General features: G+C 47.6%; 1 long non-coding RNA gene across 2 annotated transcripts; it reads right to left on the bottom strand.

The window, feature by feature from the left end:
• Positions 1 to 1,601: 1,601 nt before the first annotated feature.
• Positions 1,602 to 5,951, bottom strand: LOC109762346 (uncharacterized). Of its 2 annotated transcripts, XR_012183812.1 has the most exons (4): positions 5,594 to 5,951; positions 2,721 to 5,487; positions 2,555 to 2,598; positions 1,602 to 1,974 (listed from the first exon to the last, which is right to left on the bottom strand). It is a non-coding gene; the product is annotated as an uncharacterized lncRNA (long non-coding RNA). The 2 variants fall into 2 exon arrangements; XR_012183811.1 differs by having other exon boundaries at positions 2,555 to 5,487.
• Positions 5,952 to 18,395: the final 12,444 nt, after the last annotated feature.

Below are 18,395 nucleotides of genomic sequence, written 5' to 3' on the forward strand. Positions count from 1 at the left end.
ATAAAAAATGAATTTGATATAAGTTTACGAATTTGGAAAACTGTAACCAGTTTTTTTTCACAAAAACTTCATCAGTTTTGAAAAAAATTTGAAAAAGTTCACTGAATTTTAAAAAACATCACTTTTGAAAAACAGTTCATTGATTTTTGAAAAAAGTTCATCAATTTTGGAACAAAAATTCATTGATTTGAAAAAATGTTCATCCAATTTGGAAAAAAATCATCAATTCTGAAGAAAAAAAAGTGTGGAAAAAGTTCATTAATTGTTTTTAAAGGTTGATCAATTTTGAGATAAAGTTCATCAATCGAGAGCTTCATCTTTGTAGCTGGGCATCAGCAAGCGAGACCAGTGGGAGGTGATGAAGTTGGCGCTAAGGCTTCTGTGGCAACGGTGCCACGGGGAACGATGTAGGAGACGCAGCTTTGGTTGAGGTAGTCGGCTCTTCTCCTGCGTGTTCGTGGGATGGCCTCGACTGGTTTGTTGCTTTGAAGTCGAAGTTGAGGTGGCGGGGCCCTGTGGTGTACGATGACGGGTAGCAGGTGGTCCGTTCGGTGATCTTCCACGATGCCAGCCTTGCCTGATTCTCCTCCGTAGCTTCTCGTCGATGTCAGAGATGCGCTATCTCGTCGCGGTGGCTGAGGTTTGGCAACCCAAACTAAACTAAATTCGATTCAGTCGAAAGAACTCAGCAAGTACAAAATCTTGAAGGACCATCACCACCAATTGATTCAGAAAACCTAGCAGGCAATAAACTTATCAAATATTCCATACCAAGCAGCACGTCAATCCCATGATATTTTATTCTGCCACTTTGAATCTTAAAACCTGCAAGAAACAAAAAAAAATGGACCAACCACAGAAACTGAATGGCCAAAACATGAAGACAACCCCTAGAAAATCAAGTGTTTCATATAGAGCAAATTCAGTGAACACCAAAATGAAAAGAAACCATGAAAAGAACTAGCGGGGAATCCATGGTCCACCAAAATGTTTTTGTAGACCTTGAGGGGAATTGGAAGAGGACGATTTTTTTAGCTATTGAAAAGAGTTAATTACATATACAGTACATGAACTTGCACTGTGTGTATATTTTTCTTAAAAAACTTGCAAAATGACTCAAATCGGCCACTAAATTTGCTTTGCGGGAACAATTCCATACTAATCAGTCCGAAGCGCCTGTGTGTCACGCCACGTAGGGCAGACACTTTCACGTTACAGGAACATTTGCAGGAAAGTCCTCATTGTATGTTAAAGTTATGTAACACGGTCCTCAAGCTCTCTAAAATCCCCATCTCTCCTGACGCACGAGTAGCTTCCTCGCGGGTGTTTTTTTTGCGGGGCTCACAAGCGGTGTCATGTGCCACTATTTGCATGCCGCGAACGGCGGCGACGTGCAGCGTACGGACAGCGGGGACGTGCGCTTCCGTGTGTAGCTGGGAGGGATAGGAAAAGACACAAAATGTCTAATTTGTTTGTGCCACAATGTTCGTACTCCTGCACCTAGCTCAGTGGCCAAACAGCTGAATACCTAATTGGCGGGTCCTGTTTCGACTCTCAGGACTCTTGCTTATTTCCGAATTTTCTTTTTTGCTCTGTTCGATAGGTGTACTTCAGCAGAAAATTCAGTTCTACAGCAACTGAATAGCCATCGATAGCATGTACTTCAGCAGAAAAGTCAGTTCTACACAAATGAACAAAATAAACTCTGTTGCTCTAGGCCTTTTTGAGCAAAAAAAAAATGCATCAGGAGGAAAGACTAAACCTGAAAATTCAGTTCTACAAAGCTGAATCTCTACCTAATTAATATTAAAGGACGGAGCGTTTCTCCATTTTTTTAGTCCATCACACGTTTTTCGTACGTCTTTTTTTGGCATCAAAGTCAGGGCATCACGAGGCTACTGTTTTCTTCAAAATCCCATACCAAACCTCTAATGCACAGACTGCATTGCACCCCCGGCACCATCTGGGGTGGATCTGTTAGAGAATAAAAAATATGACAAGAAGAAAGGTTATTGGTCCAAGATTAACATATGCGCCTTAATTTTCTCATAATATATATGTAAGAGCATCAACATATAACGCACATCAGATCTTTTTTATTGATTAGCGGACATCTCTAGATGATATCAGCATACATATCTCACTCCCAAAGAAACTACAGGGTAAGAGTAACCATCTACTTGAAATTTCCAAGTCATTCTTCTTAAATATTATACCACATGGTATATGTCCATGTCAAAAAGGAAATCAGATGGAAATGAACGAGCATATGGTACCATAACTGTATCCTAAAACAGAAGCCAAGCTCAGCGCTAAAATTTAAAAAGAAGCCAAGCTGGCAACTGACATCCTAAGTAGTGAATATCGATTATACTTCAAAGCATGGAAACTTTCTCTACTAGTAATTCACATCAAAGAGATATATAATTAACAAAGTGTGCACACACAAGAAATACATGCATATCAACTACAGATATTTGAAAGAACCTAAGTAAAATATTAGACAGCCTTCTATTTGAAATTTAGCATACGCTACTGAGGTTATATCAATTACCTGTTTCGTTTCTGGCACGAAGACAATCTGAACCCAGTCTGCAGCTGAACACCAAGGAATAAGATTTCAGAATATTGGGCCAACAATTTGTATGTGTTGAAGTAAACTGCAAGCATATCTACGAAAATAAAATAAAATAAAATAAAAGAGAATCGTCAAGCACAACCTCTGAACATAGGCAAGAAGAATCGTGATAGCGCCTTTGATGTTTCTACATGCCCGCCAAGCTTTTATGTTTGCATTAGCCCACTGGTTAAGGCATTACACTATTTGATTTAACCTCTCTTGATGCTTGATACTTTGCGGGATTAGTCATAGCAAAACTGAACGTCATTGTACATATCAACATATCACAAAGATCAATACCCAATTCTGAATCATACGCCCCCAAAAGAAACACATCTCATCTTGATTTCAAGCTTGATCACCCACGATCAAAACCCTAGGTGGAGACAGGGGAGACAGGGAGCAAATCATCACATAAAGGGCGGTTGAACTCGATTTCATACCGTAATCTGGAGGAAACTCACCGATGCCCCGAGAACGTGGCTCCATCCGGCGTAGATCGCCCCGGCGGCGCTCCCTCCTTCGTCGCTCCCTCCTGTGTCGGTAACAAGAAGATGAACAGGCAAAGGCGATGATACAGGGGTTTATGAGGCCTTGTACAATGCTAGGTGCTTAGAAAAATAAACCGAATTTTTCTGAAGTATTACTGCCTATTTCTACAGGAGATACGCCTAATTAAGCGTCGGTTCCATCCGGTTGGGCGGTTGGGTCTAGGAATGCGGGAGAAATCCCTGCCGGCTTCGGCCTCGACGTGGTGACACCTGCGGGTGCCACCATTCCTTCCTGGAGGGTGTCGGGTGGTATTCACCACCCACCTCCCTCCGCGTGCCGGGGGAAACCCTAGGACTTGTCCGGGCAGCAGCGTCGTCGGTGTCGCATTCCTTGGAGGTGCTGCTTGGTACGCGGCGGTTCGGAACCTCGGTCTGTGGTGGTTTGTATCCGGTGGGCGCCGCGGTGGCGGGTCATCCGCGCTTTGCCGAGCTGCTGTGGTTGGCATTTGTTTCTTCTTCTTTTTCTTTAATACAAAGTGGGGGGAAACCCTTTTTCGGTACAAATACAAGGTGCTTAGGTGAGGTGTTTAGAGAAATAAACCATGTTTTTCTTAAGCATTGGTGCTTACTTGTATAGGATAAACGCTTAATTAGGCGTCTCTCCTGTAGAAATAGGCACCAGTGCTTTAGAAAACCCGGTTTATTTTTAAGCACGTCCCTAAGCACCTAACATTGTACAAGGCCTAAGCACATTGCATTATACAAGGCCTGAGAGGTTAGCTGTGGCAATCCGTTATTATGCACAGGGTAATTCTGGTACTCTTACGGCTGCCATTAGCTTGAGGACGGCGGGTTCAGTTCTTCCACTAGGACGGGGGTTTTATGCAAATAAACAACGGCGGGCGCGTGCAAAGCAAATTTAGTGGTTTGTTTGAGTCATTTTGCAAGTTTTTGTATGAAAATGCACCTGCAGTGCAAGATCATGTACTTTATATGTAATTAAACTGCAGGCATCTATCTAGTTCCAGAATGGACATGCAGAAACAGCAGCTCAGCGGGTTCCACAAAAATTGCCATGAGAAGGAAGATTTTTATTGCTACAAATAATAATATACATCCATGAGAAGGACATAGATGCATTGCATACAACCAAGCCAGCTAATTCCTAGCTAAAACCAGAACGCCACAGGAGAAAATGACAAGACATGCTTAGACACTTGATAGGATTTGGTGGTGCGGCGGATGGTGGTTTGCAGCTCTCCCTCACGATTGTACTTGACACCAAAAATGGTGATGCAGAGCATGAAGCCATTACAGTCACCAAAGGCGTCATCAAACTCCAGTTCTTCACATACCAAACTCTCTACAAGGCAAAACCTGGTGCTCCCCATGTATGTGAGGGTGGCATCCGAGTGCTTGAGGAAAAGTTTCTCCTTGCCCATCTTCCAGTCAGGTTGCATGGTACCTTCGTCGGTGCAGGAAGCGACTTGGCAGGAACAAATGTACCCATCCTTGTGAAGGCCAACCCATGCATCCAGCTCACTGTCAAAGTAGCCTTGTCCTTGGAAAGGCAATGCCCATTCCCCAAGACACCTCCACTCTTGGTACCTGGTGTCAAAGGAGAAGGTGCGATGCAGATAGCGCCTGCTGCTAGCAGACATGAAGATAGTGTGTCCATCTGGGTGCATGGGGTAGGAGTTGATCATGTCATCCTTGGTGAATGGCAGTGGTGAGGGCACGCTTGTCCAGCACCAGTCCATGCTTGGATTTGAAGGATGTGGATCCTTGATGCCCACCGCAGACAGCACCTCAAATGACTGTCGCATTTCCTTGATGTTATACTTTAACACATACAACTGCATGTTGGCAGTAGCCACAAAGATTTTAATGCCTCCGAGTAGTCCATCAGGGAGAGGAGGGCCGATGGCCAATCCAGCTGTCTCTGTGTTGTAGACCATGGTGCCAGGGTGTTTGCTGTTCGCCATGAAGATATTGCTGCCCAGGGCAGCGAAGTACATGGGATAATTAGTGAAGCTGACACTAGCCGGAGAACTGGGGGCTCCAAGTCCAGGTCGGAGCTGCTGTCCAAGGTGTCGATGTTAATCTTGTAGATAGCCAAGCCCTTGGTCCAGTCATCTAGCGCCAGATAGAGATGCTTCTGCCTCTGCACAGACCGCAACTTCTTGTCTGCGCGGTCCCTGTAGCTTACCTGCTCCTGCCGACGCTTGGACATCCCTCCTCCCAAGATCTGCTCCTCCGAGTTTGTCTACTAAAGACAAAATTTTGGTCGCAATCGAGGTGTAGAGCAACACAGCAAAACAGATCTGGAATAGGTGCAGACTGCAGTCGATCTGACGGGGGCTTCTTTGACGTAATCTGCAGGTTCATGTTCTATTTATATAGACCCTGTCTGCCTAACTAATCCAAATCGAATTAAGAAACCGACTCTGTTTGCAACCGAACACAAGAGGGGAACACATACCTCGGCAGAATCCGAGCCGGCCGTGTGGTTGAATCAGAGATAGAGACGGGGACCGAAAGCAACACGGCTGCAAGACCTCAGCGCGCCGCCGCCGCCGCCGCCTTCGACTGGTTGGGGATCGTGAGAATGAGAGTCGCCGAGCGAGAACGCGTTGATCAGGACGGAAACGCGGAACCCGCGCTGTGGTTGGTCGTCGGTGGGGCGGCGCAGGCCTGCTGCTGCTGCCGTCTCGGAGTAGTTCTGTACATGCTCGTCGAGTTCTATTTTCGTAGCGCTCTAATTGATAGCGTGGCAGTGGTCACGCAGAGAGACGAGAACCTGTAAACCTGTATGTGTTTGATTAATTTGAGAATAAACCGATGTCTATGTTTTGCCACTGATCCTCGACCCTTTCCTGCCCGAACTATCGTGATTTATTCTGCCCCTCTGAATAAACTGAATAGTTCCAGTTCAGTTTCAGTTAGTATAATCTCTTATTCTTTTGCGTGATCAAATTGACAGTATACATCCAAGTTCGTTGGGGTGGATTCAGGGTGTAGTCATCTGATTGTATCAACATACAATGTTAACCATGTGAGGAAAATTCTTTCACGGTGCATTTGCTGTTTCAGTTTTTTTACTTGTAGCACATTATATGCTAAAGTAAGTTTCTGAATGATATTTAGGATAATGATTGGTGCACCAAGGTAACAAAGGGAGGGGCTGCCATGACCTTTAGTTGGACCATTGCCTCAAGCAAGGACAGTTAATTCCTGCTGGGAAGGTACAGATTGCTTTTATATTGCATCTGCTGCAAATCTTACATTCTTAAGAAGTTGACCCCTACTTTTAGCAATTCTCTTTACATTCACACTGTCTACATCAGATGCCACGTCAGCGTTCAGTTTCCAAAACAACAACTTTCAGAAAAAAAATCTAGTACGACCGGGTCGCACGCAGCCAAACGTGAGACCACAGCGACAGCGTGAGCATGTGTCACTACAATATCAAAGCAGGCAACGTAACCTTATCCCAAACCCGATATTTCCATCCATACGGACGAGGATGGCTCCCGCTCCCGCTCCCCCCTCCTCCATCTCACCGGAGGAGGGCCAACCACCAGCCACCCAAAAACCTCCGGCCACCTTCTCGCCGGAGCCAACTCTAGCCACCAGTCCTCTAGACGAGCTCCTCCCCACAGTAGCTCCTCCACCATCGCCATTTTTTGACCCGCCTTATGTAAAATCAGGGCAGGTTGCGCTCCGCTGCTTCCTGGGCTGCGGCAATGCCATGGGCTTGGAGTTCGAGGATGATGCCTCATACTACCTCCGCCTCGACATCACCACTGTGACACCCCCGATTCAATCGTACACTAATCATGCACGCAAACGTGTACGATCAAGATCAGGGATTCACGGGAAGATATCACAACACAACTCTAAAACATAAATAAGTCATACAAGCATCATAATACAAGCTAGGGGCCTCGAGGGCTCGAATACAAGTGCTCGATCAAAGACGAGTCAGTGGAAGCAACAATATCTGAGTACAGACATAAGTTAAACAAGTCTGCCTTAAGAAGGCTAGCACAAACTGGGATACAGATCGAAAGAGGCGCAGACCTCCTGCCTGGGATCCTCCTAAACTACTCCTGGTCGTCGTCAGTGGCCTGAACGTAGTAGTAGGCACCTCCGGTGTAGTAGGAGTCGTCGTCGACGGTGGCGTCTGGCTCCTGGGCTCCGGCATCTGGTTGCGACAACCAGAGAGAAAGGAAAGGGGGAAAAGGGGGAGAAAAACAACCGTGAGTACTCATCCAAAGTACTCGCAAGCAAGGAGCTACACTACATATGCATGGGTATATGTGTAAAGGGCCATATCAGTGGACTGAACTGCAGAATGCCAGAATAAGAGGGGGATAGCTAATCCTGTCGAAGACTACGCTTCTGGCCACCTCCATCTTGCAGCATGTAGAAGAGAGTAGATGGTAAGTTCACCAAGTAGCATCGCATAGCATAATCCTACCCGGCGATCCCCTCCTCGTTGCCCTGTTAGAGAGCGATCACCGGGTTATATCTGGCACTTGGAAGGTGTGTTTTATTAAGTATCCAGTTCTAGTTGTCATAAGGTCAAGGTACAACTCCGGGTCGTCCTTTTACCGAGGGACACGGCTATTCGAATAGATAAACTTCCCTGCAGGGGTGCACCACATAACCCAACACGCTCGATCCCATTTGGCCGGACACACTTTCCTGGGTCATGCCCGGCCTCGGAAGATCAACACGTCGCAGCCCCACCTAGGCACAACAGAGAGGTCAGCACGCCGGTCTAAATCCTATGGTGCAGGGGTCTGGGCCCATCGCCCATTGCACACCTGCACGTTGCGAACGCGGCCGGAAGCAGACCTAGCCTAGCAGGAGTTCCAGTCTAATCCGGCACGCGCCGCTCAGTCGCTGACGTCACGAAGGCTTCGGCTGATACCACGACGTCGAGTGCCCATAACTGTTCCCGCGTAGTTGGTTAGTGCATATAGACCAAATGGCCAGACTCAGATCAAATACCAAGATCTCGTTAAGCGTGTTATTATGAAGTAACCGCGAACGCCGACCAGGGCCAGGCCCACCTCTCTCCTAGGTGGTCTCAACCTGCCCTGTCGCTCCACCACAAAGTAACAGTCGGGGGCCGTCGGGAACCCAGGCCCACCTCTACCGAGATGGAGCCACCTGCCCCTTTAGCCCCCATCTCCGAACAGTATCATAAGTAATGTAACAGTATAAAGTATATAGCATATGCCCGTGATCACCTCCCGAGTGATCACGGCCCAGTAGTATAGCATGGCAGACGGACAAGAATGTAGGGCCACTGATGGAATACTAGCATCCTATACTAAGCATTTAGGATTGCAGGTAAGGATAACAAATGTGGCAACAATGACAGGCTATGCAGCAGAATAGGATTAACCGAAAGCAGTAACATGCTACACTACTCTAATGCAAGCAGTAGAGAGAAGGAATAGGCGATATGTGGTGATCAAGGGGGGGGCTTGCCTGGAAGCTCTGTTGCACAAGAAGAAGGGTCGTCGGTGACGTAGTCGTACTCGGTGGCATCAGCGCCGGTCTCGGGGTCTACCGGGGAAGAAGAGGGGGAAGAAACAGTAAATACGGAGCAAACAAAGCATCACAAAACATAACGAGGCAATACGCGGTGCGAGGTATGCCCTAACGTGGTAGGAGGTGATACCGACGAATGGGGGAAACATCCGGGAAAGTATCCCCGGTGTTTCATGTTTTCGGGCAGATGAACCGGAGGGGGAAAGTTGCGAGTTTGCTATGCTAGGGATGTGTGGCGGACGAACGGGATGTGTATTCGAATTCGTCTCGTCGATCTGATCAACTTTCATGTACAAAGCGTTTTCATCCGAGTTATGGATTATTTTATATGATTTTTCAAAGTTTTAATCATTTTCCGAATTTATTTTAATTCGAAAATAAAACAGTAAAATACTTTTGTTACCTAGAGCTACCTAGCCCATGTGTATGATAGTGGGACCCAGGGGGTTGGTCAACACAGTCAAAATGACTGGTCAAAAGTGGAGGTGGTGGCCCACTTGTCATTGGCACAAAAATTAAACCAGTGTAGAATTAAAATGGGGTCCACATATCATTGGGCCCACCAAGTTTACCTAACACTAAACAAATCCTAGCACTAATCCAAGGATGTTGGCTGGCTGCAGGCACGCACATGAGCATGCAAGGCATGCCTAGGAACGTCGGATGCTCTGTGTGCACGCATGCTTGGCCGGCTATGGCCGAAGTGCAGCACGGGGAGCGCGCATAGAAGGCCGTCGGCCGGCAAGCAGCAGCGAGTGCGGCCGGGCGCGACAGCAGCATCAGTTAGAACAGTAGCTGAGCCGCAAGGCAGCAGCAACAGGCAGGGAAAGGAGCAGACTACCATCTCAGTAGCTAGCAAAAGCAACAGATAGCAATGGTAGCCGCATGAGGAGCAGCCAACAACGGCAACAGTAGCAAGAAGCAGCAGTAGGAAGCAGGCAACAGCAGCAGCGGCAAAGCAGTAGGCACGACGTGCGGCGAGCGTGGCCGGGCGCCGCCGGTCGTGGCCGTGGGCGCGAGGCGGAGGTGGGCTCGGTCAGGAGGGGGCATGAGGCGGTGTCGGGCAGCACGGCAGGCCGCAGTGGGCGGTCGCAGCGGGGCAACAGATGTTGTGGCGGCCGGCAGGGGCGCCGGTGACGAGCCCTGGCGGCGGCGGGGATCGGACTAGATCGGGCGCGTGGCTACGGGACATGAGGAAGAGAGGGGAGAGGTCGCGAGGGACCGGGGGCTCACAGAGAGTGTTGCGGGCGTCTCGGTGACGCCGAAGGTGGGCGAGGTCGAGCGGATCGACCGACGAAGTGCGGCGGCCGTGGCGGAGTGGAAGGCGATGGATCCGGCACCGTGGGGCTCTCCGGCTTGGCTTGATGGGCGAAGAAGAAGCGGCGGCCTCCGGCGGTGCTCCTGGTGCTGGCCTAGGCGATGGGGACGACGGTGGGCGCGTGGACAGCGGCGGCCATGCTTCGAGGTGCTCGGGCACGGCAGGAAGGGCGAGGGGAGAGAGATGACGGCGCGAGGGAGCAGAGTCATGGGTTCAGGGGGAGGGGTCACGGGGTTGCTTTTAACCATCAGGGGGGTGCCAGGGATGGCCGACACGTGGAGGGTGCCATGGGGATGGCCTCCACGCAGCCTCCAGTTCCTGTAGCGACAGGTAGGGGACGCTTGGGAGGTTGGGCTGGGCCAGATTCACAGTGGCCACCAAAGGCCCGGTTGAAAAGTAGTTACCTAGGCCCTTTTCTATTTTATTTTCATTTTACTTTTCTGCTATGTATTTTCCTACTGTTTTGTATTTATTTGAGCGAGCAAACGAATTTTGTTACAAATGAAACTTGGCATATAAATACAAGGCATTGCTATGAGCTAGCACAACAAGTTTCAATTTATTTTGAAAAGTGAAAATATTTATTTAATTGAAATTGGATCAATTAAAAGTTGTTGGTCCAATTTTAAATAGGTTAAGGGTGTTTTAATAATTCAAATAATATTGGTTTGTTCATGGCAATTTGTTAGTGAATTCTTGCAACCCAGCGAACATTTTTGTTCTACTATTCAAAGAAATAATAATTTGACTTTATTTTAAATTAGAATTTGAATTCGGCTTGGATTAAAGTGAGGTTTAGAAAATTAATTGCGATGACATGGTCCCATTAGTGCGTGGTTACTGTAGCTTAATTATCCGGGCGTTACAAATCTCCACTACAAGAAATCTCGTCCCGAGATTTAAGTGGTAGAGTTAAAAGGAAGGAATTGGTTACGAAATTCTAACGAGTGTTCTGGATCTTGGTTGCTCTTTTCGAATCGATCCATTACGTTGATGTCTTCATTTCTCTGCTTCAGCTCATCATGATGAAGTAGGCATCCTTTCTTCGGGATCTTCATCGTACTTACGAAAGGGTAAGAAGGGAAAACTCTATAAGGACGGATTCTAACAAGATCGAGCATCGGACGGTTAACTTAGGGGAAGAAGCATAAGTATCTCTCGAGTTGAAACTTAAGAAGATATCGAGAGCAAGGTAAGAAGGTACCATGAGAAGTTTCAAACATCGGCAATATTTCGATGCCTAATCAGAAGGTGAAAGGGTTCCAGAGCAACGAGAATAAGTATTGTGTTTGATACCAGAATATATTACTAGGGAGGTGACCCCGTGAATTACATACGAAGTCAAGCGCGAGGAATAACTTTGCAGACAGGAATATACAGAAGAGTAAGTTTCGATCCTGTGGAACTATGGGTTATGGGCCCACCATGTGGGTTAAAATTAGGAAGGGCGGTGACGTCTTGCACGATCATGTAAGCAAGGCATGTCAGAGTATAGCCTGTCAGTTGTGTCGGCAACAACATCGATACCAAGGGCGAGGGACGAAGAGAACCATTTTCCTGCTCGTTGAAACGAGGCGGACCAATAGGTAAAGTTCCCGTCCATCGGTGGTTACCGGAATATCATCAACAATAGTAACAGGGTCTAGCTGACAGAATTGTACACCACGGTGTTTACATAAGCAGGAAGATATTACTGCCTATGTCATATTGATCACAGAAAGGTTAAACAAATCAATGGAAAGGAAATTATGTTTATTAGATTAAACAGAACAATGGAAAGGTAAATGTGTTTAAACACATATTTCGGGGGTATATTCTTCCCAGGGACAAGCAGAGCATGATATCCACGACAGGATATAAAGTAGAAAACCCTTTAGAAAAGGGGAGAGAAGTTTCATGAAATTACCCATACAAGGGTGTTTGGATAATTGATAAAGAAAATTTAGCATTGTGCTTCCAATGTTTTTATTGAACATCGGAGTACCACTGACATGCTTCGAGATAGCATTGACATGGTCATTAGGTAAAGATCAGGCTATGGATACACAAAGGATCCATCAGGAACAACTTATAAAATAAGTCTTACAATTTCCTCAGGGAAGAATGGTTAACCTCACTAAAAAGGGAACTATAACAATAGGTCATCCGGCCAGGTGTGCTAGGCATGACATCACCTTACCGGGTCACATAAATACCATTGTTATAACTCTTGGAAATATGTTCCAACCATCATATCTGAGCGGGATTCATATTTGATTGGTGTTAGGATATCTCAGACTCAGGATGCCTGAGAAGAAGAGGTGCAACACAATTGACGAGATGACATTATATGATTCTTGGGAAATGAACTATGAAAGCGAGTTTCGAACAAGGGTTCATCATTAAGCCAAGGAGAGGATGAGGAAGTGGCTGATGGACTCAGCGATAATTCAACGAGGTATCCAAAAAGATGCATCCCCACAATTATGTGGATAAGGAGATAGCATTTGTCAGGTCAAATGATATAATGTAGTATGCTCGAGGAAAACATACACAATTAAACATTGGTTAAAAGGTGCACCCGAAATATGGGTTGTCTTGCACGACCAATGTCAGAATGGTGATTCAATAATCAATAGTATAAGAATGAACAGCCGACCATTAACTTTAGAGCAATAGGGTTGCTAGAAGGGCAGAATCCAAACAGCACCGTTCACTTGTTGGTACACCGGTTGAAATCAACACGAGGACCAAGAAAGAATGGTGATGGTGAGAAGCATCAATATACCAAGAATTCTTAAGAGGTGGAGCAATCCTCACAACATCCTTGTCATAAAGGACATTAATACTTCAAGGTGGAACATCATACAAGCTGGATAGCAAGTTGCAATCATAACATGAACAAGTTTGTGTTGTGGGAAGGCAAGAATGTTGTCGATGATAACACAATCATCGAGGGGCAAGGATGGTAATTCTCATCATGAATTTGATTGACATTCTGGAAGAGCTCAGAATGTTGATGATGATCACGACACATTTGTCGAGAGATTACCTGAAGATGTAATCGATCGGCGATGACATCAAGTCAAAGGAATGATGAAGCGAAAGGTTATTGGAACCACAGGTACGACACAAACTCGAGACCAAGCTTGCAGTTCAAAGCGAAATGATATGATGAGGAAGATCGACGTAAGCTTAGCTCATCATCAAAAATTGTGCTCCGGGAAGAAGGACCAGGTAGGACAGTTACAATTTAGCACGATAAGGATATAGCCAATTAGGCTAGGAATGACTTGAAGGATTATTAAACTCATAAGCAACAAAAATTACTTAGAGTTATCATATAGGAGCGCGGAATCGATTCACTTATCGATGTTCTCGGTTGACGACAACCCAGAACCCGTGGAGTCACTATGACAGGGAAGGTACTACTTCATCAGAAATTCATAAAATATATCCTCGAGATACCATGGGGGTAATACAAGAAAGCAGATCAAAAATAGAGGTTGGGGGCAGGCGTATTGATCTGCAGAAGGCAAGTATCTAACTTGTCCGTGAAATGGAATCAAGAAGAAAATATGGTCGGAACCACGGTTGCAAAAGACCAATACACAGATACCAGATGATAGGTATCAAGGAAATAGTTATTATTACAAGAAGCTTCCATGATAGGATCTACATCGTGTCCATGGGCATGAACACAAAGTTCAAGGTCGACTCCCACTTCTTTAATGCAGAACCTTTCATTCACTTCTCGCCTTCAACGAAGTTGTGGTGTTGAAATTTTATCTGACATAACACCAGTAGAGTATGACCCGTAGTAGTTTCCGGGTTCACACAGATTAGAAAAGGCATATGTCCAACCCATCGGGGCCTCTTAGGAACATATACCACAAACTTCAGGAGTAATTGTCACCAGCTCGAAAGCAGAGCATGGTTGGCCAAATCAGAGAATAGGATTTACCAATGGCATTATGTATCAGAGAAAGAACTTCTTGAGGTTTTTGTATACGAAAGACATTGTTGGATGATAATACAACAAAGGATCTGACGGTCCATAACGGGGCTGATGTGAGCATTGGCACACGATCAGAGGACGAAACAAAGCAAAGGCTTTGGATTATAGAAACAACTGACTAATTCAAAGCTCAAAGGCAAAGGAATTAAGATTTCCAAATCAAGGGAACAGGAGCAAGGGCTCTGATTCAGCATGGATAAGTCGAGTAGGCTTAGTGGAATAATGGCAATTTGATTGGTCGAGATCCAGCTCGACGTCTGAGCCAGAAAGATGAATTCTAGGATTCGTCTAAGGATTGGAAGCAATCGCAACATATTGAATCAATGGACTCAAAACGATAATGACAAAGGATGCCAATAAGATTACTAGACTTATGGGATTAACCATAATGCAAGTAAGTAAGAATTTCAAGAACAACATGCTGCTGAGGATTTTCGAAAGATCGAATAGTATTTTGAATAATTTTGTGAAACAGATGAACAACTGGGGAGAAACAAATCCTCGGTATGTGTGAGGATTAACTTGTAGGTGTATTCAGGCGAGAAGAAACTGCAAGGCAGTAGACATAAGGGATTCTCGGAGCAATAGGGAGAATTTCAGGGTATCTTGTAATAACCAGGGCTACTGGGGATGAAGGTATGAACGACAAAAGTATGTAGTTATCCATAAAGATTTATCGGTGGTAGGGATCGCAACGGCGAAGGGCACAAGGGTCTCGGGAAAGGATCAGAGAGTGTCTTCAAAATCTTCTGGTGCAGCAGGCGATCATTTGTCCTGAAGGGGCTCTCCGGGAGGAAGTAATTTCGAGAACCTAAAGTTAGATTTTAGCAAAATCATTTAACCCGAATAGAAGAGAGTTTAGAGTCCTAGAGTAAAGGTCGAGGAATAAAAGATCCTACTACCACCCAATGGCGACGTGGGCCCATGGGCCGCACAGCCATGTTATTAAAACAGTTTTCGTCGACTAGACTCAACTTCAGCCAAGGAGTGTGGAAGGGGGATTCCTACAGGCAGTCGGCTCTAATAACAACTTGTGATGCCCCCGATTCAATCGTACACTAATCATGCACGCAAACGTGTACGATCAAGATCAGGGGCTCCGGGAAGATATCACAACACCACTCTAAAACATAAATAAGTCATACAAGCATCATAATACAAGCCAGGGGCCTCAAGGGCTCGAATACAAGTGCTCGATCAAAGACGAGTCAGCGGAAGCAACAATATCTGAGTACAGACATAAGTTAAACAAGTCTGCCTTAAGAAGCTAGCACAAACTGGGATACAGATCGAAAGAGGCGCAGGCCTCCTGCCTGGGATCCTCCTAAACTACTCCTGGTCGTCGTCAGCGGCCTGAACATAGTAGTGGGCACCTCCGGTGTAGTAGGAGTCGTCGTCGACGGTGGCGTCTGGCTCCTGGGCTCCGGCATCTGGTTGCGACAACCAGAGAGAAAGGAAAGGGGGAAAAGGGGGAGAAAAGCAACCGTGAGTACTCATCCAAAGTACTCGCAAGCAAGGAGCTACACTACATATGCATGGGTATATGTGTAAAGGGCCATATCGGTGGACTAAACTGCAGAATGCCAGAATAAGAGGGGGATAGCTAATCCTGTCGAAGACTACGCTTCTGGCCACCTCCATCTTGCAGCATGTAGAAGAGAGTAGATGGTAAGTTCACCAAGTAGCATCGCATAGCATAATCCTACCCGGCGATCCCCTCCTCGTCGCCCTGTTAGAGAGCGATCACCGGGTTATATCTGGCACTTGGAAGGGTGTGTTTTATTAAGTATCCAGTTCTAGTTGTCATAAGGTCAAGGTACAACTCCGGGTCGTCCTTTTACCGAGGGACACGGCTATTCGAATAGATAAACTTCCCTGTAGGGGTGCACCACATAACCCAACACGCTCGATCCTATTTGGCCAGACACACTTTCCTGGGTTATGCCCGGCCTCGGAAGATCAACACGTCGCAGCCCCACCTAGGCACAACAGAGAGGTCAACACGCCGGTCTAAATCCTATGGCGCAGGGGTCTGGGCCCATCGCCCATTGCACACCTGCACGTTGCATGGGCGGCCGGAAGTAGACCTAGCCTAGCAGGCGTTCCAGTCCAATCCGGCACGCGCCGCTCAGTCGCTGACGTCACGAAGGCTTCGGCTGATACCACGACGCCGAGTGCCCATAACTGTTCCCGCGTAGTTGGTTAGTGCGTATAGGCCAGTGGCCAGACTCAGATCAAATACCAAGATCTCGTTAAGCGTGTTATTATGAAGTAACCGCGAACGACGACCAGGGCCAGGCCCACCTCTCTCCTAGGTGGTCTCAACCTGCCCTGTCGCTCCGCCACAAAGTAACAGTCGGGGGCCGTTGGGAACCCAGGCCCACCTCTACCGGGATGGAGCCACCTGCCCCTTCAGCCCCCATCTCCGGACAGTATCATAAGTAATGTAACAGTATAAAGTATATAGCATATGCCCGTGATCACCTCCCGAGTGATCACGGCCCAGTAGTATAGCATGGCAGACGGACAAGAATGTAGGGCCACTGATGGAATACTAGCATCCTATACTACGCATTTAGGATTGCAGGTAAGGATAACAAATGTGGCAACAATGACAGGCTATGCAGCAGAATAGGATTAACCGAAAGCAGTAACATGCTACACTACTCTAATGCAAGCAGTAGAGAGAAGGAATAGGCGATATCTGGTGATCAGGGGGGGCTTGCCTGGAAGCTCTGTTGCACAAGAAGAAGGGTCGTCGGTGACGTAGTCGTACTCGGTGGCATCAGCGCCGGTCTCGGGGTCTAGCGGGGAAGAAGAGGGGGAAGAAACAGTAAATACGGAGCAAACAAAGCATCACAAAACATAACGAGGCAATACGCGGTGCTAGGTATGCCCTAACGCGGTAGGAGGTGATACCGACGAAGGGGGGAAACATCCGGGAAAGTATCCCCGGTGTTTCATGTTTTCGGGCAGATGAACCGGAGGGGGAAAGTTGCGAGTTTGCTAGGCTAGGGATGTGTGGTGGACGAACGGGCTGTGTATTCGAATTCGTCTCGTCGATCTGATCAACTTTCATGTATAAAGCGTTTTCATCCGAGTTATGGATTATTTTATATGATTTTTTAAAGTTTTAATCATTTTCCGAATTTATTTTAATTTGAAAATAAAACAGTAAAATACTTTTGTTACCTAGAGCTACCTAGCCCATGTGTATGATAGCGGGACCCAGGGGGTTGGTCAACACAGTCAAAATGACTGGTCAAAAGTGGAGGTGGTGGCCCACTTGTCATTGGCACAAAAATTAAACTAGTGTAGAATTAAAATGGGGTCCACATGTCATTGGGCCCACCAAGTTTACCTAACACTAAACAAATCCTAGCACTAATCCTAGGATGTTGGCTGGCTGCAGGCACGCACATGAGCATGCAAGGCATGCCTAGGAACGCCGGATGCTCTGTGTGCACGCATGCTTGGCCGGCTATGCCCGAAGTGCAGCACGGCGAGCGCGCGCGTAGAAGGCCGTCGGCCGGCAAGCAGCAGCGAGTGCGGCCGGGCGCGACAGCAGCATCAGTTAGAACAGCAGTCGAGCCGCAAGGCAGCAGCAACAGGCAGGGAAAGGAGCACACTACCATCTCAGCAGCTAGCAAAAGCAACAGATAGCAATGGTAGCCGCATGAGGAGCAGCCAACAACGGCAACAGTAGCAAGAAGCAGTAGTAGGAAGCAGGCAACAGCAGCATCGACAAACAGTAGGCACGGTGTGCGGTGAGCGTGGCCGGGCGCCGCCGGTCGTGGCCGTGGGCACGAGGCGGAGGTGGGCTCGGTCAGGAGGGGCGTGAGGCGGAGTCGGGCGGCACAGCAGGCTGCAGTGGGTGGTCGCAGCGGGGCAACAGATGTTGTGGCGGCCGGCAAGGGCGCCGGTGACGAGCCCTGGCGGGGGCGGGGATCGGACTAGATCGGGCGCGTGGCTACGGGACACGAGGAAGAGAGGGGAGAGGTCGCGAGGGACCGGGGGCTCACAGAGAGTGTCGCGGGCGTCTCGGTGAAGCCGAAGGTGGGCGAGGTCGAGCGGATCGACCGACGAAGTGCGGCGGCTGTGGCGGAGTGGAAGGTGATGGATCCGGCACCGTGGGGCTCTCCAGCTTGGCTTGATGGGCGAAGAAGAAGCGGCGGCCTCCGGCGGTGCTCCTGGTGCTGGCTTAGGCGATGGGGACGACGGTGGGCGCGTGGACATCGGCGGCCATGCTTCAAGGTGCTCGGGCACGGTAGGAAGGGCGAGGGAAGAGAGATGGCGGCGCGAGGGAGCAAAGTCTAGGGTTCGGGGGGAGGGGTCATGGGGTTGCTTTTAACCATCAGATGGGTGCCAGGGATGGCCGACACGTGGAGGGTGCCATGGGGA

The sequence above is a fragment of the Aegilops tauschii genome, chromosome 1 (genome assembly GCF_002575655.3).
Source record: "Aegilops tauschii subsp. strangulata cultivar AL8/78 chromosome 1, Aet v6.0, whole genome shotgun sequence".
Lineage (NCBI taxonomy): Eukaryota > Viridiplantae > Streptophyta > Magnoliopsida > Poales > Poaceae > Aegilops > Aegilops tauschii.